We start from the raw sequence: 25779 nt of genomic DNA on the forward strand, positions 1-25779 counted from the left end.
TCCTGTAGGTGGGCTTATCATGGTCTTTGTGTTTGGTATCTGACACATGTTTATCTAAGGGGATATCTCACTTTTCTAAAAATGTCAGTGTCTCGTGGTACATCATCTGACATTGCTCATGTCTTAAGTCATGCATACTTAATATATCATAAAAACTTCAAACATAATAATTATGAGAGAAAATAATTTTCACATTTTTCCAGTTATTTTTTTAAGTCTGAACATGTTTCCATGTTTTCATACAACAATGAAGGAGGAAGTTAAACTCATTTTACCATTTAAGAATGAGCCAGTACAATATGGTTCCTTATAAACAAAAATGATATGGATAACTTGGGGAAAAAGCATGTGGTCATTAGACTTTAGATTTGAAATATTAAAAAGAAACTAATGTAAGGAACAAAGAAAAAGAGACAGACTATTTGCATTGGATGGGACCTCAGAAGTAAAAATTTGGCACTTAAGACAGGATTCCTCTTTCAGTCAATTCAACTCAACAGATTTACCTCCAACAAGAAAATATGAGGAGCTTCTCTGGACTCTTTTCCAGTGAAACTGATAAAAATTATACACAGGAATTTTAAAGCTTCTGTAAATGATCCTAAGGGGTAATAACAAATTAAGAAATATCTACATGTCTACAAAAATTCAATTGGAAAGGTGAGAGTCTGTTATTTGAACCAATAATTTCCCCTCTCTTTCTCCTTCTAGATCAACATGGCAGAGACTCCACTCTGGGTTGCTAAACTCAAGAAAGCTAGGATCCCACCCTCAGAATCCGATGGAGGGCTTTCACCTGGAAAGAAGAAGATTCCAGCATTTCTCATCTTGTCCCAAGCTCTCTGTTGCTAAAGCAAAGCTTAAGAAAGTGTGGTAGAGAGGTAGAGAATTCCTTCTTACTCTTAACCCCCTCTGTGAAATGGAGGGTCTACTTTGAATATGGCATGTTGAGAATACTGCTGCCCCCATCACTGCGCTCCTAGCTTCTGAGACTGCCATTACATGCCAGGACAGGAAAGTCAAAAGGACTACAAGCTGTTGCCCACCCAACAACTGCTCAGCCCCTAGCCTAGAGGTACCATTCACAAAGAAGCTTGGTATTGTCCTTATCATTAGCCCCAAAGACCAGTCTCAGAAATTTTCCCTAGAATAGATAAGGCAAAATGGATCATAAAACAGAGAGCTCTTGACCTTGTCCCAAAGAAAACTGAATTCATTTGCAGCAAAGAGTGAAGAAGTTTAAGACCAAAGTCACTCTCAAGAACCATTAAGGCTGTGGTGAGAGAAATTTAAGAGGAGATCCAAAATAGAATAAATTGAAGACTAATTAGTTTCTAGCTATTCCTATAAACCTGGGCTACCTCAGACAGTAAAGAATCCACCTGCAAAGCAGGGAGACGGTCTGCAAGCAGGAAACCCAGATTTGACCTCTGGGTCAGGAAGATCTCCTGAAGAAGAGAATGGCTCAGTTCAGTTCAGTTGCTCAGCCATGTCTGACTTTTTGTGACCCAATGGACTGCAGCACATAAGGCTTTCCTGTCCATCATGAACATCCAGAGTTTGCTCAAACTCATGTCCAGCGAGTTGGTGATGCCATCCAACCATCTCACCTACTGTCATCCCCTTTTCCTCCTGCCTTCAATCTTTCCCAGCATTAGGATCTTTTCCAGAGAGTCAGTTCTTCACATCAGGTGACCAAAGTGGAAAGGCTACCCACTCCACTATTCATGCCTGGAGAATTCCATGGACAGAGGAGCCTGGGGGGATACAGGCCATGGGTTCACAAAGAGTCAGTCACAACTGAGGATCTAACACATATTTATATAAACTTGGAATAAGACAGGTGAACAGAGTCCTCTTAGAATCAAAACAAATAAAACAGTAATCTCAACTATTCTTTGAAAAGATCCAGAATTTGATCAGTTTGTAGAATTTATTGAATTAATTTATGCTCCAAGGAATTATTGAAAATAACAGAATAATCGGTTAGTGCAATTTAGCAGTTGTTCATGGTCAGGTATGAGATGTCTACCTAAATAGCTGCCATCCTTGCATGATTGGTATTTAATGAGTGAAACCATTCTGGGCTGAACACTATTTGTGTCTGTGTGTGTGTATACACATTGGGGGGTGGGTAGGAGGTAAACAGCACTAAATATTCCACTAAATTAGTCACTAAACATAAAAAAGGGCTTCCCTGATAGCTCAGTTGGTAAAGAATCTGCTTGCAATACAGGAGACCCCGGTTTGATTCCTTGGTTGAGAAGATCTGCTGGAGAAGGGAAAAAACTACCCACTCCAGTATTCTGGCCTGGAGAACTCCATAGACTATGTAGTCCATGGGCTTGCAAAGAGTGGGACAGGACTGAGACACTTTCACTTTCATTTGGGCTTCCCTTGTGGCTCAGCTGGTAGAGAATCCACCTGCAATGTGGGAGACCTGGGTTTGATCCCTGGGTTGGGAAGATTCCCTGGAGAAAGGAAAAGCTATCCAATCCAGTATTCTGGCCTGAAGAATCCCATGGGCTACAGTCCATGGGGTTACAAAAAGTTGGACACTACTGAGTGACTTTAACTTTCAAACATTAAAAAAAAAAAAAAAAAATGACGATATTAAGCCTAGAGGGATCAGAGAGCAAGTAACCAAAGTTGTTATTGGTGTCAGGCACTAAGTTGTGTCTGAATCTTTGTCACCCCGTGGACTGCAGCATTCCAGGTTTCCCTGTGCTTAACTTTCTCGGAGTTTGCTCAAACTCACGTCCATTGTCTTGATGATGCCATCCATCTCATCCTCTGTTTTCCCCTTTTCCTCCTGCCTTTACCCTTTCCCAACATTCTCATGTTGGGAAACTCTTTTCCAATGAGTTGGCTCTTCCCAATAGATGGCCAAAGTATTGAAGCTTCAGCTTCAGCATCAGTCCATCCAATGAATATCCAGGGATGATTTCCTCTAGGATTGAATAGTTTGATCTCCTCACTGTGCAAGCAACTCTGAAGAGTCTTTTCCAACACCACAGTTCAAAAGCATCAATTCTCTGGTGCTCAGCCTTCTTTATGGTCCAACTCTCACATCCATAAATTACTACTGGAAACACCAGTAGTAATAAACATAGCTTTGGCTAGATAGACCTTTGTCAACAAAGTGATGTCTCTGCTTTTTAATACATTGTCTAAGTTTGCCATAGCTTTTCTTCAATGGAGCAAGTGTCTTTTAATTTCATGGCTGCAGTCACCACCCACAGTGATTTTGGAGCCCAAGAGAATAAAGTCTTTCACTGTTTCCATTGTTTCCCCATCTATTTGCCAAAAAGTGATGGGATTGGATGCCATGATCTTTGTTTTTTGAATGTTGAGATTTAAGACAGATTTTTTTCACTCCCCTCTTTCACCTTCATCAAGAGGCTCTTTCCCTTCCCTTGAAGCAAAGTTCTCCTTTGTTTACTGCCATCAGTGTGGTTTCATCTGCATATCTGAGTTTATTGATATTTCTCCCAGAAATCTTGATTCCAGACTGTGATTCATCCAGCATGGCATGCCCCATGATGTACCCTGCATATAAGTTAAATAAGCAAGGTGACAATATATAGCCTTGATGTACTCCTTTCCCAATTTTGAATCAGTTCGTTGTTCCATGACTGGTTCTGTTGCTTCTTGGCCTGCATACAGATTTCTCAGGAGGCAGGTAAGGTGTTCTGGCATTCCCATCTCTTTAAGAATTTTCAACAGTTTATCGTGATTCACATAGTCAAAGGCTTTAGCATAGTCAGTGAAGCAGAAGTCGATTTTTTTTCTGGAATTCCCTTGCTTTTTCTATGATCCAATGGTTGTTGGCAATTTGATCTCTGATTCCTCTGCCTTTTCTAAATTCAGGTTGTGCAGCTGGAAGTTATCCATCCATATACATGAAGAACTTCATATACTGAAGCCTAGTTTGAAGGACTTTGAGCATTGCCTTGCTAGTATGTGAAATGAGGACAATCTTGTGGTAGTTTGAACATTCTTTGGCATTGTCCTTCTTCGGGCTTGGAATGGAAATTGACTTTTTCCAGTCCTGTAACCACTGCTGACTTTTCCATATTTGTCAGCATATTGGGTGCCGCAGTTTAACAGCATCAGCATCTAGGATTTGAAATAGCTCAGCTGGAATTCCATCACCTCTGCTGGGTTTATTCTTGGTAATGCTTCCTAAGGCCTGCTTGACTCTGCACGCCAGGATGTCTAATGTTGGTGCAAAACATTATCTAAAATGCCCAGTTTCTCACACAAAATAACGACAAGGCATGCAAAGAAAGAGGAGAATACAGTGCACAGAGCAGGGTAAATGCACATTTTAAAAAAAAGAAGAAAAAGAAGCTCCTGTAAGGAAACAGGTGTTTGATTTATAAGGTTTTAAAGCAAACATTATAAACATGTTTATTTATTTATTTATTTATTTAGTATCACAGGCACTTATTTTTATAGCACTGCATTTTAGTTATAAACATCTGTTTTATTTATATTGCAATTATGATATTTATTTTGGGAGAAACCATTTTACTGTGGTCAGTGAGTTTTAAAAATGGCCACAATGCTTCCTCACATTCCTGTATGCACATCCTATATGGCAAAGTGAGTTCCTTCCATTAATAGTTCCTTCCATCAATTGTTGTTGTTTAGTCTCTGAGTCGTATCTGACTTTTTGTGACGCCATGAGCCACAGTACACCAGGCTGCCTTGTCCTTCACCATCTCCTGGAGTTTGCTCAAACACATGTCCAATGAGTCTGTGATGCCATCCAACCATCTTATCCTTCGTTGGTCCCTTCTCCTCCTGCCTAAAGAACTAAAGGAAATCATGATTTAAAAAGTAAAATGATGATATAATGACAATATCACATAACACATATAAATATAAACAGACATAATATAATAGAAAGATAATGAGATATAAATATAATAAATATAAACAGAAAGCATAAATGAGAACCAAATGGAAATTATGAAGTTATAAAGTTTATCCATTGAAATAAAAAAATTACTAGAGTGGCTCAATAGATTTAAAATGGCAGAAGAAAGAATAAGCTAAGTTGTAAAGAGATTGCTAGAGATCATATAAGCTTAAAAAAATAAAGATGAAAAAAATAAAATAGGGAGAGCTTAAGAAAAGTGTTAGAGACTTGTAAGCACACCAAAATACATGTAATGGGAGTACTACAGAAAGAGGAGAGAGAAAGGAGCATAAAAAGTGTTAGAAAATAATGCCTAAAAAACTACCTTAATTTGATGAAATACAGTCTACAATCCTGGAAGCTAACTGAATTACAAATAGGACAAACACAAATAAATTTACAGATACATCACACTGAAACTGCAGCATTATTTACAATCACCAACACAAAGAAGTAACCTGAATAACTGCCAACAGATGAATGAATAAAGAAGATGTGGTTTATAAATATAAGGGAATATTATTTAGCCATAAAAAATTTTTAAAAATGCCATTTTCGGCAACATGGATGGACCTAGGGATCATTATAGTAAGTGAAGTAAGCCACAGAAAGACAAATATATGATATCACTTATATGTGGAATCTAAAAAAATGATAAAAATGAAAATATATACACAAAACAGAAATATACACAGGAAAAGCACTTATGGTACCAAAGGGGAAAGTTGGGGGGAGGAATAAATTAGGAATTTGGGATTAGCATATACACACTACTATATAAAGTAGATAACTAACAAAGACCTACTGCATAGCACAGAGAATTATAGTCAATATTTATAATAATTTGTATGGAAAAAAATCTAAAAAAGCATATATATATATTTGTGTATGCATGTATATATACATTATATATATACATATATACACGTATACATGTATATATATATATACACACACACACTATATACTATATATATATGTGTATATATATATATATGCATGTGTGCTGAGTCACTTCAGTCATGTCTGACTCTTTATGATCCCATCAACTGTAGCCTGCCAGGCTCCTCTGTCCATAAGATTCTCCAGCAAGAAAACTGGAGTGGATTGCCACTTCCAACTCAGAGATCAAACCCAAGTCTCCTACATCTCCTGCATTGGTGGTGGGTTCTTTACCACAAATGCCACCTGGGAAGCCTATATATGTATATGTATATGTAAATACACACACACACATATATGTCTGTACATATTTCCTTATGTTTATAAAGCCACATATTCTATATATGTGCATACATGTATGTTTATCAAAAAGATATGTGCATATATATATATATGATATATTACTTTGCTGTACACCTAAAACTAACAACATTGTCAATAAATCAACTATACTTCAATAAAAAAAATTTTTCTAAAGCAGCAAGAAATAAATGACTCATCACTTACAAAAGAACCTTAACAGGATTAATAATAACTTCCCAGCAAAAGCAGTGAATTCCAGAAAGCACATGCTCAAATAATAAAGTGCTTAAAGAACAAAACTGTCAAACAAAAATTCTATAGCCAGCAAAATCGCTCATAAGTGAAAGCTAAGAAAAACTTTACTAGATTAAGAAAAGCAAAAAGAAACTAACAACAACAAAACTGAGAATCTGTTGCAACTAACCTGCCCTTCCAAGAAATACTAAAGGAAGTTCTTCAGGCTGAAAGCAAGTGACACCAGATGGTAATTCTTATCCACATGGAAAAAGAAAAATCAGTGAATGTAATTACATAATTTTACAAGACTGAGGAATTAATATTCTTCCTCTTTCTTCTCTTCACTGATTTAAGACAACTGAATAAAATTACATCTATACACACACACACACACACACACACATATACATATACATATATATATATATATATAAATTAGGTGATTGCATAAAATTATATACATGTATAAAACCAATAATAAAAATATTGAAATGCAATTTATTTTTAATATATTTATTAACAATAAGACAACTTAAGGAATTGCATAAAATTATATATATATATGCATATATAACCAGACACATACAATATTGAAATATAATTTATTTGTAATATATTTATTAACAATAGCACAAAGAGGGTGAATGGAAGCAAGGAAATGACTACAGATAAAAATGTAGTAATTATGTATTCTTGGTCTTAAAATACTAGTAGATGTAATATGTACAAGTATAATATCACAAAAAGGAGAAAAGGTAATAGGAGTAACATTTTATATTATAGGAGTAACATTTTATATATAGGAGTAACATTTTATATTACAAGAATTCAGTTATTATAAATCAGAAGCTGATTTAGATAAATTCAAATGTACATGGTAAATCATAAAGCAGCACTTAGAATATAACATATATAATGAAAACCATCATTAAGTAAACTACTATATTAGAGTATATTTATTTAATGTGAAAGTAAAGAAGAAATAGAGGAACAAAAGTCATGAAAGCTATAGAAAATTTAAAAACTGAAATGGCAGATGTGAATTCAACTATATCAATAACAACATTAAAAATAATGGACTAAATAGTCTGACCAAATGCAAATATTGTCCAACTAGACAAAATACTTGAACCAGCTTTATTTACAGGACGCACTTCTACCCAGCATTTGAAGAACTAATACCAAATCTCTACAAAATATTCTTAAGAAAAATTGAGAAAACACTTCCCAAGTCATTCTCTGGAACCACCATTGCCACAATACTAAAGCCAAAGACATCACAAGGAAATGTGACTAGAAATAAGTGTATTAATTCCAATGGGAGACACTGATAATTCAGATAATAAGTATAGGATCTGTGGAAATATGAAATAATACAGTCACTTTGGAATAGTCTTGAAGTTTATCAGACCATTAAACACACAACTACCATATAAATAAGTCATTTTCCTTGTATATATATATATATATATATACAAGTGGGCCTTAGGAAGTATCACTATGAACAAAGCTACTGGAGGTGACGGAATTCCAGTTGAACTATTTCAAATCCTGAAAGATGATGCTGTGAAAGTGTGGCATTCAATAAGTCAGGAAATTTGGAAAACTCAGCAGTGGCCACAGGGCTGGAAGAGGTCAATTTTCATTCCAATCCCAAAGAAAGGCAATGCCAAAGAATGCTCAAACTACTGCATAATTGCACTCATCTCACACACTAGTAAAGTAATGCTCAAAATCCTCCAAGCCAGGCTTCAACAATACATGAACTGTGAACTTCCAGATGTTCAAACTTGTTTTAGAAAAGGCAGAGGAACCAGAGATCAAATTGCCAACATCTGCTGGATCATTGAAAAAGCAAGAAAGCTCCAGAAAAACATCTATTTCTGCTTTATTGACTATGCCAAATGATTTGACTGTGTGGATCACAATAAAGTGTGGAAAATTCTGAAAGAGATGGGAATACCAGACCACCTGACCTGCCTCTTGAGAAACCTATATGTAGGTCAGGAAGCAACAGTTAGAACTGGACATGAAACAACAGACTGCTTCCAAATCAGGAAAGGAGTATCAAGGCTGTATATTGTTACCCTGCTTATTTAGATTATACACAGAGTGCGTCATGAGAAATGCTGGGCTGGATGAAGCACAAGCTGGAATCAAGATTGCTGGGAGAAATATCAATAACCTCAGATATGCAGATGACACCATTCTTATGGCAGAAAGTGAAGAACTAAAGAGTTTCATGATGAAAGTGAAAAAAGAGAGTGAAAAAGTTGCCTTAAAGCTCAACATTCAGAAAACTAAGATCATGGCATCTGGTCCCATCACTTCATGGAAAATAGATGGGGAAACAGTGGAAACAGTGGCTGACTTTATTTTGGGGGCTCCAAAATCACTGCAGATGGTGATTGCAGCCATGAAAAAAGACACTTACTTCTTGGAAGGAAAGTTATGACCAACCTAGACAGCATATTAAAAAGCAGAGACATTACTTTGCCAACAAAGGTCCCTCTAGTCAAGGCTATGGTTTTTCCAGTGGTCATGTATGGATGTGAGAGTTGGACTATAAAGAAAGCTGAGCACAGAACAATGGATGCTTTTGAACTATGATGTTGGAGAAAGAAGACTCTTGAGAGTCCCTTGGACTGCAAGGAGATCCAACCAGTCCATCCTAAAGGAGATCAGTCCTGGGTGTTCATTGGAAGGACTGATGTTGAAGCTGAAACGCCAACATTTTGGCCACCTGATGCGAAGAGCTGACTCATTTGAAAAGACCCTGATGTTGGGAAAGATTGAAGGCAGGAGAAGGGGACGACAGAGGATGAGATGGTTAGATGGCATCACCGACTCAATGGACATGAGTTCTGGTAAACTCTGGGAGTTGGTGATGGACAGGGAGGCCTGGCGTCCTGTGATTCAAGGGGTCACAAAGAGTTGGACATGACTGAGCAACTGAACTGATAGGCTGTAATGTAAATTCAGAGGAAACCCAACTTCAAACAGTCAGTTTAGGATGATCCGATCAGAAATGTTAGAGTGTATTATAAAGGGGAACTGGATCACAATATTACCTCATCAAAGCAAACCTAAACTGTCTAGACTTCTGTTGTTGAGAGATAATTTACTGCTGAATGAGTAAAGTTTCTCTATATTTTGTAGTCTCTTTCAGCACACTAAATTTAATTGATACACTTTGTATCATATAATCTTAAAATAGCTGATCTTATTGGAAGAGTGACAGGATTAAGTTGAGTGACATCAAGTTTGTAGCAGAAAAACAGAATATATCTTATACAGCTGAATATAATCAGCTATATTTTTCCATGCTGAGTGTGTAACAATGAAAATTAAACCCGCTAAATATTATAAATATAATGAGCATTGTCAAAGTCAATGATTAGTATATAAGAAGGGGGATCTAAACAGTCCTTAAGGTCAAGAACAGTCTCTCTGAAGAAGTGATATGTAAAACAAATCCTAAAGGCAGAATGGCAATTACCTTGATTAAAGAGGTTGAGGGTAAAATGTGTTCCAAACACAGAGAAAACAAGTTGCTTAATGACCCAGAGACAAGAAATAGCATTGCATATTGAGGAAATTAAATGCATCCTAATGGTTGGCATTTAAAGGGTAAGGGAAAAGAATGGAAAGATTGAGGCCAGATATTAGCGGCTCATATTAAAGATAGAATCATAAAACGTGAATACAGCTTCAAGCTGATTGTGATTTTTTTTCTTTTTTTTTACTTTAATATTCAGAATGCAGAAAGCTAGGTTTTGCTCTTTAAAAGGAAAAATTCAATTTGGGGAAAGTTGGGTTTATTTCTAAAATTCACATTGAAATGGAAATTCTCAAGAAATTTACAGTCTGGATCCAAGGACTCAGTCAAGGTTTGAGCAGTTTTGTACTCACTGGCATACAGATGATAACTTAAGAATAAAAGCACAATTGATCACTTTTCACGGATTCTATACTTGGAAATTCACCTACTCACTACAATGTGTTTGTAACTCCCAAATCAGTACACACTTTGCACTCCTGAACATGGGCAGAACAGGAAAAGCGTGTCTTGTGTCTCACGTTCCTAGCTGAGGTGGCACAGGGTAATATTTGCCTTCTTGTTTCAACTCTGAAAATGTAAGTAAGTGTATTTTTCATGGTCCATTCAGTAAAATATTTTTCACATTTTTGTGTTTTCTGATGGTGATTTCATTGTTTAAAATGCCCCCCAAGCATAGTGCTAAAGTGCTCTTTAGTGTTCCTACTGGCTAAGAAATATGCAATGTGCCTCACAGAGAAAACACATACATCAGGTAAGATTTCTTCAGGCAGGAGCAACTGTGCTGCTGTCCATGAATGCAATATTAATGCAGTAATTACATACCTTAAACAAGGTATCATTAAAGAGAATGACCAATGAAACAAGGTTGTGTATTGATAAACTGCCCAAAGTACTTTGGTCAGAGGCTTAGAATTCAACACTGTACTTCCTGCAATGGCAATGATTTAGTACTTGATAATTCAGCGTTGGCAGCAGCTTTACAGGTCAGTTCAGTTGAGTTGCTCAGAAGTGGCTGACTCTTTGCGAACCCATTGACTACAGGAGGCCAGGCCTCTCTGTCCATCACCAACTTACAGAGCTTGCATAAACTCATGATGCCATCCAACCATCTCATCACTGTTGTCCCCTTTTCCTCCTGCCTTCAACCTTTCCCAGCATCAGGGTCTTTTCCAATGAGTCAGTTCTTTGAATCAGGTTGCCAAAGTATTGGAGCTTCAGCTTCAGCATCAGTCCTTCCAATGAATATTCAGGACTGATTTCCTTTAGGATTGACTGGTTGATCTCCTTGCAGTTCAAGGGATTCTCAAGAGTCTTCTCCAACACCACATTCAAAAGTGTAAATTCTTTGGTGCTCAGCTTTCTTTATGGTCCAAATCTCACATCCATACATGACTACTGGAAAAACCATAGCTTTGACTAGGCAGACTTTGTCAGCAAAGTAATGTCTCTGCTTTTTAATATGCTGTCTAGGTTTGTCATAACTTTTCTTCCAAGGAGCAGGCATCTTTTAAAGTCATGGCTATAGTCATCATCTGCAGTGATTTTGGAGCCCAAGAAAAGAAAGTCTGTCACTATTTTCATTGTTTCCTCATCTATTTGCCATGAAGTTGTGAGACTGTATGCCATGATCTTAGTTTTATGAATGTTGAGTTTTAAGGCAGCTTTTTCACTCTCCTCGCTCACCTTATTAAGAGGCTTTTTAGTTCCTCTTCACTTTCTGCCATAAGTGTGGTGTCATCTGCATATCTGAGGTTAATGATACTTTTCCTGGTAATCTTGATTCCAGCTTGTGCTTCATCCAGCCTGGCATTTTGTATGATGCACTTTGCATAGAAGTTAAATAAACAGGGTAACAATATACAGCCTGAAATACTCCTTTCCCAGTTCAGAACCAGTCTGTTGCTCCATGTCCAGTCCTAACTATTGCTTCTTGTTCTACATACAGATTTCTCAGGAGGCAGGTCAGGTGGTCTGGTATTCCCATCTCTTGAGAATTTTCCAGAGTTTACTGTGATCCACACGGTCAAAGACTTTGGTGTAGTCAATAAAGTAGAAGCATATGTTTTTCTGGAATTCTCTTGCTTTTTCTATAATCCATTGGATGTTGGAAATTTGATCTCTGGTTCCTCTGTTTTTTCTAAATCCAGCTTGAACATCTGGAAGTTCTTTGTTCACACACTATTGAAGCCTAGCTTGGATAATTTTGATCTTTCCTTTGCTAGCATGTGCTGCTGCTGCAAAGTCGCTTCAGTTATGTCCGACTCTGTGCGACCCCATAGACGGCAGCCTACCGGGCTCCCCCATCCCTGGGATTCTCCAGGCAAGAGCACTGGAGTGGGTTGCCATTTCCTTCTCCAATGCATGAAAGTGAAAAGTGAAAGTGAAGTCGTTCAGTCGTGTCCGACTCTTAGCGACCCCATGGACTGCAGCCCACCAGGCTCCTCCCTCCATGGGATTTTCCAGGCAAGAGTACTGGAGTGGGGTGCCATTGCCTTATCCAGGTAACATGTGAGATGAATGCAATTGTGTGGGAGTGAACATTCTTTGGCATTGCCTTTCTTCGGAATTGGAATGAAAACTGACCTTTTCCAGTTCTGTGGCCACTGCTGAGTTTTCCAAAGTTGCTGGCATATTGAATGCAGCACTTTCACAGCATCATCTTTTAGAATTTGAAATAGCCCAGCTGGATTTCCATCACCTCTACTAGCTTTGTTTGTAGTGATGCTTCCAGTCCAGAATGTCTGGCTCTAGGTGAATGATCATACCATGATGGTTATCTGGGTCATGAAGATCTTTTTTGTATAGTTCTTCTGTGCATTCTGGCCACCTCTTCTTAATATCTTTTGCTTCTGTTAGGTCATTCCATTTCTGTCCTTTATTGTGCCCATCTTTGCATGAAATATTCCCTTGGTATCACTAATTTTCTTGAACACATCTCTAGTCTTTATACTAGTACCTACTTACTGTGAGTAATGTCAATGAATTGCAAGTAAAGTGGAAAGTTTCTTTCATCTGCATACATATCCTTTAAGTCCTAGAAATTTAAAGGCAATATTTTAGGAGGAGGGATTTTACAAATGTGTATCACTGAGGTCAGACTTATAGCATATATTTCCGCTGACTTTCCATATATTTGATATATGTTCTTACATAATATTTTCCCTCAAATAATCCTTAAAATTTGTATATGTTATTTTTAAATTAATAGAAAGAAAAATGTGCAATTAACTGCATGGGAAATATGCAATTCAATTGCATAAAACATTTTGAGAGCAACTGATAAAAGCAGACATTCAAATTTCAATAAAGTGCATTTATCACACATAATTAGGACATTTATTCATTATCTGATAACTGAAAATGTTCTCTATTTTAGAGTAAAATTGCATTCATTGAAATTTCAAGGAAACTGAAGAAGAAACATTGGCTGGCCTGAATTTTCTCATAATTAATATACTAATTCTTTGTGAAGTACAGCTTTATTGCCCATTATTTTAAACTACTGCAATGTCATATATTGAAATAAAAAGAAAATTAACTAATATTTACAATGAAATATTTCTATGATTTTTGAAGATCACTATTACATAGTTATAAGTTTATAAATTAATTATAGAAAGAAGTCAATTTTCTTTTAGAATAGAAACATTAATTTGTGTAAAGTGTTAGCTAAAAAGATTAATTAAAAGATCACAGACAACCAAGACTCAAAGGTGGTACCTTACTGAGAGCTTATCAAATTTCCTGTTTTATTTTTCAAAGTCTTCATAAACATATCTGGAAACACATATTGCTTTGATTCTGGTTAAGTCACTAAGATTTAATTCAATGTGTTTAGTTTTAATTTAATTTTAATTCTTTTTTTTTTTTAAGTTTACCTTATGTGTATTGCATAGAACATGGTTAATGAGATATATGATAATCATTATGGTAAAAAGCAATCTCCTATTCCTCTCTCTTCCAGAAGAAACTAGTTTCATTTCCCTTAGCTGAAAAATTTGATATTTTTCTCTATGTATTTAAATAATAAACTTAAATTTTCAAATCTTGATTTATCAAATTAAGATATTAAGTTTATTTCCCCTTTACAGAAAAATGGAGATTTAGCTGTCTTTCTTCTCCCTTTTTCACCACTTTATCGATGATAATGCTCATTCTACTAATGGATGGAGTGGTTTCCAAAATGAATCATAACTCCTTGCATGGAAAAGGAAGTACACTTATTTCACTCACTCCATTTTCCATGAGACCTGTGTGGAACAGGCTGCTATTCCACTGGTTAGAGAAAAGCATTTGATAACCATTTTTAGATTTTTAAGGACACTCCATACTGTTTTCCATACTACCTGCACCAATTTACATTCCCATCAACAGTATAGAAGGGTTCCCTTTTCTTCACACTCTCCCCAGCATTTATTACTTGGAGACATTTTTTTCACGATCATCATTCTGACCTGTGGAAGGTGTTAACTCATTGTAGTTTTGATTTGCATTTCTCTAAAGATTAGCAAAAAGCAAAGGAGAGAAGGAAAGATATTCCCATTTGAATGCAGAGTTCCAAAGAGTAGCAAGGAGAGATAAGAAAGCCTTCCTTAGCAATCAATGCAAAGAAATAGAGGAAAACAACAGAATGGGAAAGACTAGAGATCTCTTCAAGGAAATTAGAGATACCAAGGGAACACTTCATGCAAAGATGTGCTTGATAAAGGACAGAAAAGATATGGACCTAACAGAGAAGATATTAAGAAGAGATGGCAAGAATACACAGAAGAACTGTACAAAGAAGATCTTCATGACCCAGATAATCACAATGGTGTGATCACTCACCTAGAGCCAGACATCCTGGAATGGGAAGTCAAGTGGGCCTTAGAAAGTATCACCACAAACAAAGCTAGTGGATGTGATGGAATTCCAGTTGAGCTATTTCAAATCCTGAAAGATGATGCTGTGAAAGTGCTGCACTCAATATGCCAGCAAATTTGGAAAACTCAGCAGTGGCCATAGGACTGGAAAATGTGTTTTCATTCCAATCCCAAAGAAAGCCAGTGCCAAAGAATGCTCGAACTACCACACAATTGCACTCATCTCACACACTAGTAAAGTAATGCTCAAAATTCTCCAAGCCAGGCTTCAGCAATACATGAACCGTGAACTTCCAGATGTTCAAGCTGGTTTTAGAAAAGGCAGAGGAACCAGAGATCAAGTTGCCAACATCTGCTGGATCATCGAAAAAGCAAGAGAGTTCCAGAAAAACACTTATTTCTGCTTTATTAACTACGCCAAAGCTTTGACTGTGTTGATCACAATAAACTGTTGAAAATTCTGAAAGAGATGGGAATACCAGACCACCTGACCTGCCTCTTGAGAAACCTGTATGCAGGTCAGAAAACAACAGTTAGAACTGGACATGGAACAACAGACTGGTTCCAAATAGGGAAACGAGTACATCAAGGCTGTATATTGTTACCCTGCTTATTTAACTTATATGCAGAGTACATCGTGAGAAAAGCTGGGCCTGGAAGAAGCACAAACTGGAATCAAGATTGCCGGGAGAAATATCAATAACCTCAGATATGCAGATGACACCACCCTTATGGCAGAAAGTGAAGAAGTAAAGAGCCTCTTGATGAAAGTGAAAGAGGAGAGTGAAAAATTTGGCTTAAAGCTCAACATTCAGAAAACTAAGATCATGGCATCTGGTGCCATCACTTCATGGGAAATAGATGTGGAGACAGTGGAAACAATGTCAGACTTTATTTTTTTGGGCTCCAAAATCACTGTAGATGGTGCCTGCAGCTATGAAATTAAAAGACGCTTACTCTTTGGAAGGAAATTTATGATCAACCTAGATAGCATATTAAAAAGCAGAGACATTACTTTGCTAACAAAGGTCCTAGAGTCTAGTCAAGGCTATGGTTTTTCCAGTGGTCATGTATGGATGTGAGAGTTAGACTGTGAAGAAAGCTGAGAGCCGAGGAATTGATGCTTTTGAACTGTGGTGTTGGAGAAAACTCTTGAGTCCCCTGGACTGCAAGGAGATCCAACCAGTCCATCCTAAAGGAGATCAATCCTTGGTGTTCATTGGAAGGACTGACGCTGAAGCTGAAACTCCAATACTTTGGCCACCTCATGTGAAGAGTTGACTCATTGGAAAAGACCCTGATGCTGGGAGGACTGGGGACAGGAGGAGAAGGGGCCACAGAGGATGAGATGGCTGGATGGCATCACCGACTCGATGGACATGAGTTTGGGTAAACTCCGGGAGTTGGTGATGGACAGGGAGGCCTGGGTGATGCATTTCATGGGGTTGCAAAGATTCGGACATGACTGAGGGACTGAACTGAACTGAACTGAACGATTAGCACTGATGAGCACCTTTTCATCTACCTATTGGCCATCTGTATGTCTTCTTTACATATATCTCTATTTAAGTCTTCAATACATTTTTTGAAAGAGTTGTTTTTTTTTTGTTTGTTTTTATATTGAGCTGTATGAGCTGTTTCTGTATTTTGGAAATTAATCCTTGTTGATCACATTGTTTATAAATAGTTTCTCCCATTCTGTAGGTTGTATTTTAAAATTTTGTTTGTAGTTTCCTTTGTTGTTCAATAGCTTTTAAGTTTAATTAGTTCCTATTTGTTTGTTTGTTTTTGCTTTTGATCCCATTACTCTAGGTGGTAATGGTGTTTTAGTTGCTAAGCCATGCTCGACCTTTGTGACCCAATGGACTGTAACCCATCAGGCTCCTCTGTCCATGGAATTCACCAGGCAAGAATACTGGAGTGGGTTGACAGTTCCTTCTCCAGGGGATCTTTTTGACCCAGAGATTGAACCTGGGTTTATTGCATTGAAGGCAGATTCTTTAGGAGATGAATTAAAAAAAATATATCTATCTATCTATCTATCTATCTATCTATCTATCTATATATATATATATATATATATTGCTGTCACTTATGTCAAAGAGTGTTCTGTCTAGGTTTTACTCTAGGAATTTTATAGTATCTGGCCTTATATTTATATCTTTAATCTATTTTGAGTTTATTTTTGTATATGGTGTTAGAGGATGTTCAGATTTCATTCTTTTACATGTAGCTGTCTGGTTTTCTGAGCAACACTTATTGAAGAGAATGTCTTTTCTCTAGTGCATATTCTTGATTCCTCTGTATAGATTAATCGACCAAAAGTGTGTGTTTATTTCTGGGTTTTATATCCAGATCCATTGATCTATATAATCTGTTTTGGGGCTGGTATCTTAATGTTTTGATGATTGTAGCTTTGTAGTATAGCCTGAAATCAGGGAGTATGCTTTTTACAGCTCTGTTCTTTTTCAAGTTTGTTTTTAGCTATTCAAGGTCTTTTGTGTTTCCATACACACTTTTAAGTGTTTTGTTCTAGTTCTGTGAAAAATGTAACTGGTAATTTGATAGAGATTTCTTTGAATCTGTAGACTGTCTTGGGTATTATGGTCATTTTAAGAAAATTGAGACTTCCTATCAAGAACACAGTGTAACTTTCCATTTATTTGTGTGATCTTCAATTTCTTTCATCAGTATCTTATAGTTTTCACAGTATAGGTTTTTTCCTTCCTTAGGTAGGTTTATTACTAATATTATTCTTAATATTCCTAAATATTTTATTTTCTTTGATGTGATAGTTTGGGATCATTTCCTTAATTTCCCTTTCTGATATTTCACTTTAGGTGTATAGAAATGCAATAGATTTCTGTATATTAACTTTCTACTCTGCAATTTTATCAAATTCATTGATGAGATCTAGTAGTTTTTGGTGCCATCTTTGAATCTTCCATGTATAAAAATCATGTCACCTACAAACAGCAACAGTTTTGATTTTCTTTTCCAATTTGGAGTCATTTTATTTCTTTTTATTCTATTGTTGTGGCTTGAATTCCAAACTGTGCTGAATAGTTGTAAGAGTGGGCATCTTTGTCTTGTTGCTAATCATAGAGGGAATGCTTTCACTTTTTCACCATTGAGTATAATATTAGATGTAGGTTTGTCAGAGATGGCCTTTATTATGCTGATATAGGTTTTCCCTACACCCATTCTTTGCATTTTTAAATTACAAAAGGATATTGAATGTTATCAAAAGCTTTTTCTGCCTCTACTGAGATGAGCGATGGTAAAGAATCTGCCTGCAACACAGAAGACTGAGGTTTGATTCTTGGACCAGGAAGATCCCTTGGAGAAGAGAATGGCTACCCACTCCAGTATTCTTGCCTGGAGAATCCATGGACAGAGGAGCCTGATGGACTGCAGTTCATGGAGTCCCAAAGAGTCGGACATGACTGAGTGACTAACACTTTCATTTTCTTTCTTTCAGATTTTCTTCTTCAATTTGCTAATATGATGGATCACACTGATTGATTTGCCTATATTCAATAAACCTTGCATCCCTGGAATATATCCCACTTGATCATGGTGTATTATTTCAATGTATTGTTGGAGTCACTCTGCTAGTATTGTGCTGAGGATTTTTGCATCTATATTCTTCCATGGTAATGCCCGATAATCTTCATTTTTGTGATATCTTTTTTTCTGGTTTTGATATCAGGGTGATGGTGACCTCATAAAATGAGTTCAGACGTGTTCCTTCCTCTGCAATTCTTTGGAATAGTTTCAGAATTTACCTGTGAAGCAATATGGTCTTGGACTTTTGTTATGTTTGTGTTTTAAAATTATTAAATGTAAGACCAGAAACTATAAAACCCCTAGAGGAGAACATAGGCAAAACACTCTCCGACATAAATCACAGCAAGATCCTCTATGACCCACCTCCCAGAATATTGGAAATAAAAGCAAAACTAAACAAATGGGACCTAATGAAACTTAAAAGCTTTTGCACTACAAAGGAAACTATAAGTAAGGTGAAAAGACAGCCCTCAGATTGGGAGAAAATAATAGCAAATGAAGCAACAGACAAAGGATTAATCTCAAAAATATACAAGCAACTCCAGCAGCTCAATTCCAGAAAAATAAATGACCCAATCAAAAAATGGGCCAAAGAACTAAACAGACATTTCTCCAAAGAAGACATACAGGTGGCTAACAAACACATGAAAAGGTGCTCCACATCACTCATTATCAGAGAAATGCAAATCAAAACCACAATGAGGTACCATTACACGCCAGTCAGGATGGCTGCTATCCAAAAGTCTACAAGCAATAAATGCTGGATAGGGTGTGGAGAAAAGGGAACCCTCTTACACTGTTGGTGGGAAAGCAAACTAGTACAGCCGCTATGGAGAACAGTGTGGAGATTTCTTAAAAAACTGGAAATAGAACTGCCATATGACCCAGCAATCCCACTTCTGGGCATACACACTGAGGAAACCAGATCTGAGAGAGACACGTGCACCCCAATGTTCATCACAGCACTGTTTATAATAGCCAGGACATGGAAGTAACCTAGATGCCCATCAGCAGATGAATGGATAAGGAAGCTGTGGTACATATACACCACGGAATATTACTCAGCCATTAAAAAGAATTCATTTGAATCAGTTCTAATGAGATGGATGAAACTGGAGCCCATTATACAGAGTGAAGTAAGCCAGAAAGATAAAGAACATTACAGCATACTAACACATATATATGGAATTTAGAAAGATGGTAACGATAACCCTATATGCAAAACAGAAAAAGAGACACAGAAGTACAGAACAGACTTTTGAACTCTGTGGGAGAAGGTGAGGGTGGGATGTTTCGAAAGAACAGCATGTATACTATCTATGGTGAAACAGATCACCAGCCCAGGTGGGATGCATGAGACAAGTGCTCGGGCCTGGTGCACTGGGAAGACCCAGAGGAATCGGGTGGAGAGGGAGGTGGGAGGGGGGATCGGGATGGGGAATACGTGTAACTCTATGGTTGATTCATATCAATGTATGACAACACCCACTGAAATATTGTGAAGTAATTAGCCTCCAACTAATAAAAAAAAAAAAAAAAGAAAGAAAGAAAGAAAAAAAAAAGATATTTATAAATAAAATAAAATAAAATAAAATTATTAATTCAGTTTCATTACCAATTACTAGTCTGTTCATATTTTCTTCTGTTTCTTTCTGATTCAGTCTTGGGTGATTATACCTTTTTAAGAATTTGTCCATTTTGTCTAGGTTTAAACTTTTGCTTTTTGAGTTTGAAGACAAAATGTTCACTAAAATCTTTAAGAAGGAAAAAAAATCTGCACATGTATTTCACTCATCTAATTGACCAGCCATAGATGTTGGAATTCTCTGTTTTACCCAAAAAATTTTGGTTTAGCTTAAGATCTAAGCATAATTTTTGTTAGTATTTTTCTTACTATGTATTAAACATGTTGTGCACCTTTAAGGCTCAGTTCAGTTCAGTCGCTCAGTCATGTCCAACTCTTTAAAAACCTAGATTTTTTACAAGGCCATTCTTCAGTGTGTCTCAATTAGTGATTATCCTTAAAATGAGAGCTCTGTTAGTATGAATCCCTTGAGAGTAAAGACTAATATGCCAGACATCTCACACTCTTCACAATCAATAAAGTCTGTGTTTTAGACGTCAGGTCAGCAACTTTCCATATAACCTCCACTTTGATATCTGGCACAGACTGCCAAATCCCCATATAGTGTGCCCCTACAGTTGAAAGCTCTTGCCACCTTAAAAAAAAGGAAACAAACCTCCTTGATTCATTTCACAATAATCCCTCTATTTGTGCTGATGCAATTGAAACAAAGTTGGGATTCAATTTTATAATTATTCTTTTAACTTCCTTAACATTTTCTCTATTAAAGTACAGTTTCAAAATAATTTTCTACAGCACTTCATTAATTTGGTATCCATAGGCTTAGCTTTCAAGTAAGCTCTATGGTTTAGGTAACTGTAAACAAGTAAAGCAAAATATGAAAAATATAAGAAAATATTATCCAGAAGACAATCAAATAATCATTGTATTCTGTAAATAGACGCCAAATCACAGACTATTTTGAGAATATGTAATTCTAATGAATACATGATAAAAGTTATTTGACTTGTTTCACTTTGTTTTCTTTACTGAAGTAGAATAATTAAGTGTTTGTCACAAACATTGCATTTATTTCCTTATTTGTGACATCTTGGAAAACTTGAGACTGAATTTTATAAACAAAGATCAACCTGGCAAAAGTGGGGATGTCTTTTCTTAAAGCAGTTAAATAGAAGGATGCAATACCCATATCCTTTCTTAACTCAAATAGTTAGCTGTATTATCAGGGATACATATACCCATCAGAGGCTAGCCTATATGACTTAACTGACATAAGAGAAAAACAAGAGAATATTAGCTATTTTAAGTTAACTAAAAGACAGATGGAGGCATTAAAACTTCAAGAAGTAACTGAACATTATTAATTCACATGGTATTAATTATATCATGACTGGTCATACAGATTCCTTTTTGTATTATTAAATATGATGTGCAAGACTATAAAGTTATCAACAAAGTGCCTTTGAAGAAATCTGCCACTGTTCTAATAAAGTAACTTAAGCAGAAAAGAGAATACCACAACTGAGTTCAGAATTTATCTGCCACTGTGTTTTAAGATAAAATATATGCATCTTCCCTCAAGTTCCATTGCCAGATGTAAAAGAAACAATAAAAATATTAATCCAGATAACACAAAAAAGATTTGTTTATTTCTCTACATTCAGTTCTATACAGAAAAGCTATTGTTTAGTTTCAAATAAGAAGTTGGTTTTGTATCATGCTGGTGTGCTGGTGCTATAGGATTAAAAAAAATAGAGTAATTTGAAGTAATAATACTATTTGGTTTTTGCGTAGGTTTCCTAGGAAATAAATACAGTTCCAAATGTGTTCATGATCAGATACCAAGCAAAAGTTTTCAGCCATTAAGATGCATGGAATATCTAAATAATTGAATCATTTAATTATGAACATACATAAAGAGATTAGTTATAGCTATATTTCTTGACTTAGCAGTTCTCATTTGGCAAAGCCAATTAATAATTAACACATATAACACAACATTGACAATCAACTATAATCAACTATACTTTAATAAAATAAAATAAATTTTTAAAATGAACACATACTGTATTACCCAATAGTGTTTACTCCTTGCCATTTTCTAAGGGACTTTGCTTTTAATTATATAGTCCCATTCAAATACTGGAGAAATACTTGACTTTAGAAAATTATCTCAAATATAAATTTCTAAGGCTTTCCCACTGGTATAAAGCACCTCAATATTCCCCACAGTAGAAGGGATGCCAAATAGTTATTCTGTCTTTACTGAAAGATTTTTCTCTAAATGTTGGTATTTAAGAAACATGAGATTCGTTTTCAGTTCAGGTGTGTGTGTGTGTGTGTGTGTGTGTGTGTACGCTCAGTTGTTCAGTCTTGCCAGACTCTTTGCACCCTCGTGGACTATAGCCCCCCAGGCTCCTCTGTCCATGGGATTGTCCAGGCAAGAATACTGGAGTGGGTTGCCATTCCCTTGTCCAGTGCTTCTTCCTAACCCAGGGATCAAACCCAGGTCCCCTGCATTGCAGGCTGATTCTTTACCATCTGAGTCACCAGGGAACTTTTGAAAAGCAAAAGGTAGGTGATCATACACACATATATACACACATACAAAAAATGAATGATCCAAATGTTTTATGAGATATTTGGTAATAGTGTTTCATGTAATATTTCTGTTTCCAAATGTTAAAGTAAACTGAAGTATCTGGATATATTTTATCAGTAAAATTGCTCATATTTTCCATTTTATATGCCATTGTTTTTTATGCTAAATAAACATTGTTGTTTTTACTTATGAAATTTCACTCTATGGTCAAATTTGAGCTTGGTTCCTTCCTTCCTTCATTCATCATTTTTTCTTTCCTTCTTTTCACACTTTAGGGATTTTATTCAATAAAATAAGCAACATAAAGTGACTATTTGTTTGAAAGTGAAAGTTGCTCATCTGACTCTTTGCAACTCCATGGACTGTAGCCTGCAAGGCTCTTCTGTCCATGGAATTTTCCAGGCCAGAATACTGGAATGGGTAGCTGTTCTCTTCTCCAGTGGATCTTCCCAACCCAGGGATTGAACCCAGGTCTCCCACACTGCAGGCAGATTCTTTACCATCTGAGCCACCAGGTAAGCAGAGTGATTACAGTAAATGTAAAAGATGGTGAATGGGATACTGAAATCGTCAAGCTTCTAATTTAAGAATTGCCTTTATTGAGAAAGAAAATGCAAGCAGAGATGCAGCCAAACCTCAAGAGTGATTTAGAGATAGGATGGTTAATACCTTGGGATACTTTCAAGCTTTTTCTTAGTCTCTAGTTTTAGTTCTCTCTGAATATCACTGCCCTTCTTCTCATCTCCTTCCTACATGTAGTCTCAACCATGTGGTAATAAAGTGCCTACTGAAATAACTAGAACACAATGAATGAAAATCATGCATTAAACTGTATTCTTAATGTTTCACATGTCACTGAATCCTACCAGTAAGCCTAAGAGTAAATATTAATGTGATCTCGATTTTGAGTGGCAGCATATTGTAGAAGTTAGAAACGGATTGCTTTGGCTCAGATTCCATCCCTACTATTTACTAGCTGTGCTTTCTTATGCAATTATACAGCATCTCAGTACCTGCCTTTCCTATTCAGTAAAGAAGCTAATATTTCTTGCAAGCATTATTAAGGCTACATAAGATTTTGCCAAATAGAAACATTTTAAATTCAGGAAATTAGAACACTGCCAATGCCCGTCTGAGTCAGGATTGGAATTCAAGCTGGTTTACATAAAGATTGTAACCTATACCCTATATCACTATTTTGATCAAGGGTCATACTTTCAACAGCAATGGACTCCAGTGTATGCACAAACAATTTATTTGAGTTCTGGGGAAAATATTGAACTTCTATTTATGTAGATGTCATCTAAAATTAACAGAGATAAGCATTACTAACATTTTATATATGGTTTGGCACTAGTACCCTTATTGGCTCCAGGTGATAGGCCATCATGCATCACAATTTATAGGAATTCCCAAGTATAAGTTTCATAATGTGAAGCATCCTTACTCTTTGATTTGCTCCTGGAGTACTGCAATACTGACATATACATATATATATGCCTAGGGAAATGTGTTTAAGGATAATTTTTACTAATTTTAACTAAAATAATTGCCACAAAATGGTCATGCAGCTTAGAAAATTCTTCAGTAAAACCAGAGAATAAATATTATGTTAAATATACAAACATGAGGAAACAAAAATGAATCTATTTGCACATGTATTTTACAGTGACAAAGAACACTAACCATCCAATCTACTGCACCCAGAAATTTGCAAACATTTTTGAAACAGGTATTTGAAATATAAATGATCCACTAGTATGAATGAAATCACTGCATCATTCACAGGGACTATTGCAATAAGAAGCCAACTCTAGGATGCCATCAACTTAGCTGAATCCTACAATCAAGATATTTCAATATAGTAGAATCTTGGTAGAAATTTAATGATGAAATGGGAGTAACAGTAAAAATGTAGAGGCATACTGAATATTTCAATGCAAAATACTTACAAGCATAGTTAAACATAAAGATACCACTCATTTTCAATTTATATAGAGAAAGGTGTTTCAAATTGTGTGGGTTTTTTTCTTCTGATTCATAGATCAGTTCAGTTCAATCGCTCAGTCGTGTCTGACTCTTTGCCACCCCATAGGCTGCAGCACACAAGGCTTCCCTGTCCATCACCACCTCACAGTAGTTATATGGTATAGGTGACAATCTTTATGTAAACCAGCTTATTCATAGATAAAAAGTGATTTTCAGAAGACAACTACACAGAAAATATAAAACTTGAGCCTAAATTGTTCATTAAGGTTAAAAGGGAAGTAGTGACAATGTTTCAGAAGAATTAAAATTTTGTTGAAAGAAACTCATGCAAAGGAAAGTGCGTTGTAAAATCAGATTAGCTATAGAAAATTATTTTGCCTACTTCTGTAATTGTAACTTTAATACTGTCTTTATTAATCATATGAAGGTTTTATTCCATCCTAATTTGTTGTCTATTTCACACTGAATGTAGTTTGATAGCAAAACTACCTCGTCTAAAGTCAGTTTTCTTTACCCTGGGTTGTATTTCCTTAGATGAAAATATGGGTCATTTATTTTAGCACCCAACAACTTTTCCCTGAGATTCTCTTCAGTTTCTCAGCCAGTTTCCTTTTGTCTTTTTTTCTCGTTTCAAAATTTCATTGTTGTTTTCAGAAATGTTGTGAATCATATATAACAATCTTCTCAAAATTACATGCTTGCTATAGAAAAAAGGTCCGTTCAGTTCAATTGCTCAGTCGTGTCTGATTCTTTGTGACCCCATAAATTGCAGCATGCCAGGCTTTGCTGTCCATCACCAACTCCCAGAGCCTACTCAACTTCATGTCCATCAAGTCGGTGATGCCATCCAACCATCTTATCCTCTGTTGTCCCCTTCTCTTCCTGCCTTCAATCTTTCCCAGCATCAGGGTCTTTTCAAATGAGTCAATTCTTCACATCAGGTGGCCAAAGTATTGGAGTTTCAGATTCAGCATCAGTACTTCAAGTGAAGATTCAGGACTGCTTTCCTTTAGGATGTACTGGTTGGATCTCCTTGCAGTCCAAGGGACTTGCAAGAGTCTTCTCCAACACCACAGTTCAAAAGCAGCAATTTTTCCTTGTTCAGCTTTCTTTATAGTCCAACTCTCACATCCATACACGACTATTGGAAAAACCGTAGCTTTGACTAGATGAACCTTTGTTGGCAAAACAATGTCTCTG

The 25779-nt window shown here is 36.3% G+C and overlaps 1 long non-coding RNA gene across 1 annotated transcript; it reads left to right on the forward strand.

The window, feature by feature from the left end:
• The first annotated feature begins 2954 nt into the window (after positions 1-2954).
• Positions 2955-25779, forward strand: LOC122698963. The gene is made up of 3 exons (XR_006342469.1): positions 2955-3097; positions 25414-25416; positions 25739-25779. It is a non-coding gene; the product is annotated as an uncharacterized LOC122698963 (long non-coding RNA).

This window comes from Cervus elaphus, chromosome 8, assembly GCF_910594005.1.
Source record: "Cervus elaphus chromosome 8, mCerEla1.1, whole genome shotgun sequence".
Classification (NCBI taxonomy): Eukaryota; Metazoa; Chordata; class Mammalia; order Artiodactyla; family Cervidae; genus Cervus; species Cervus elaphus.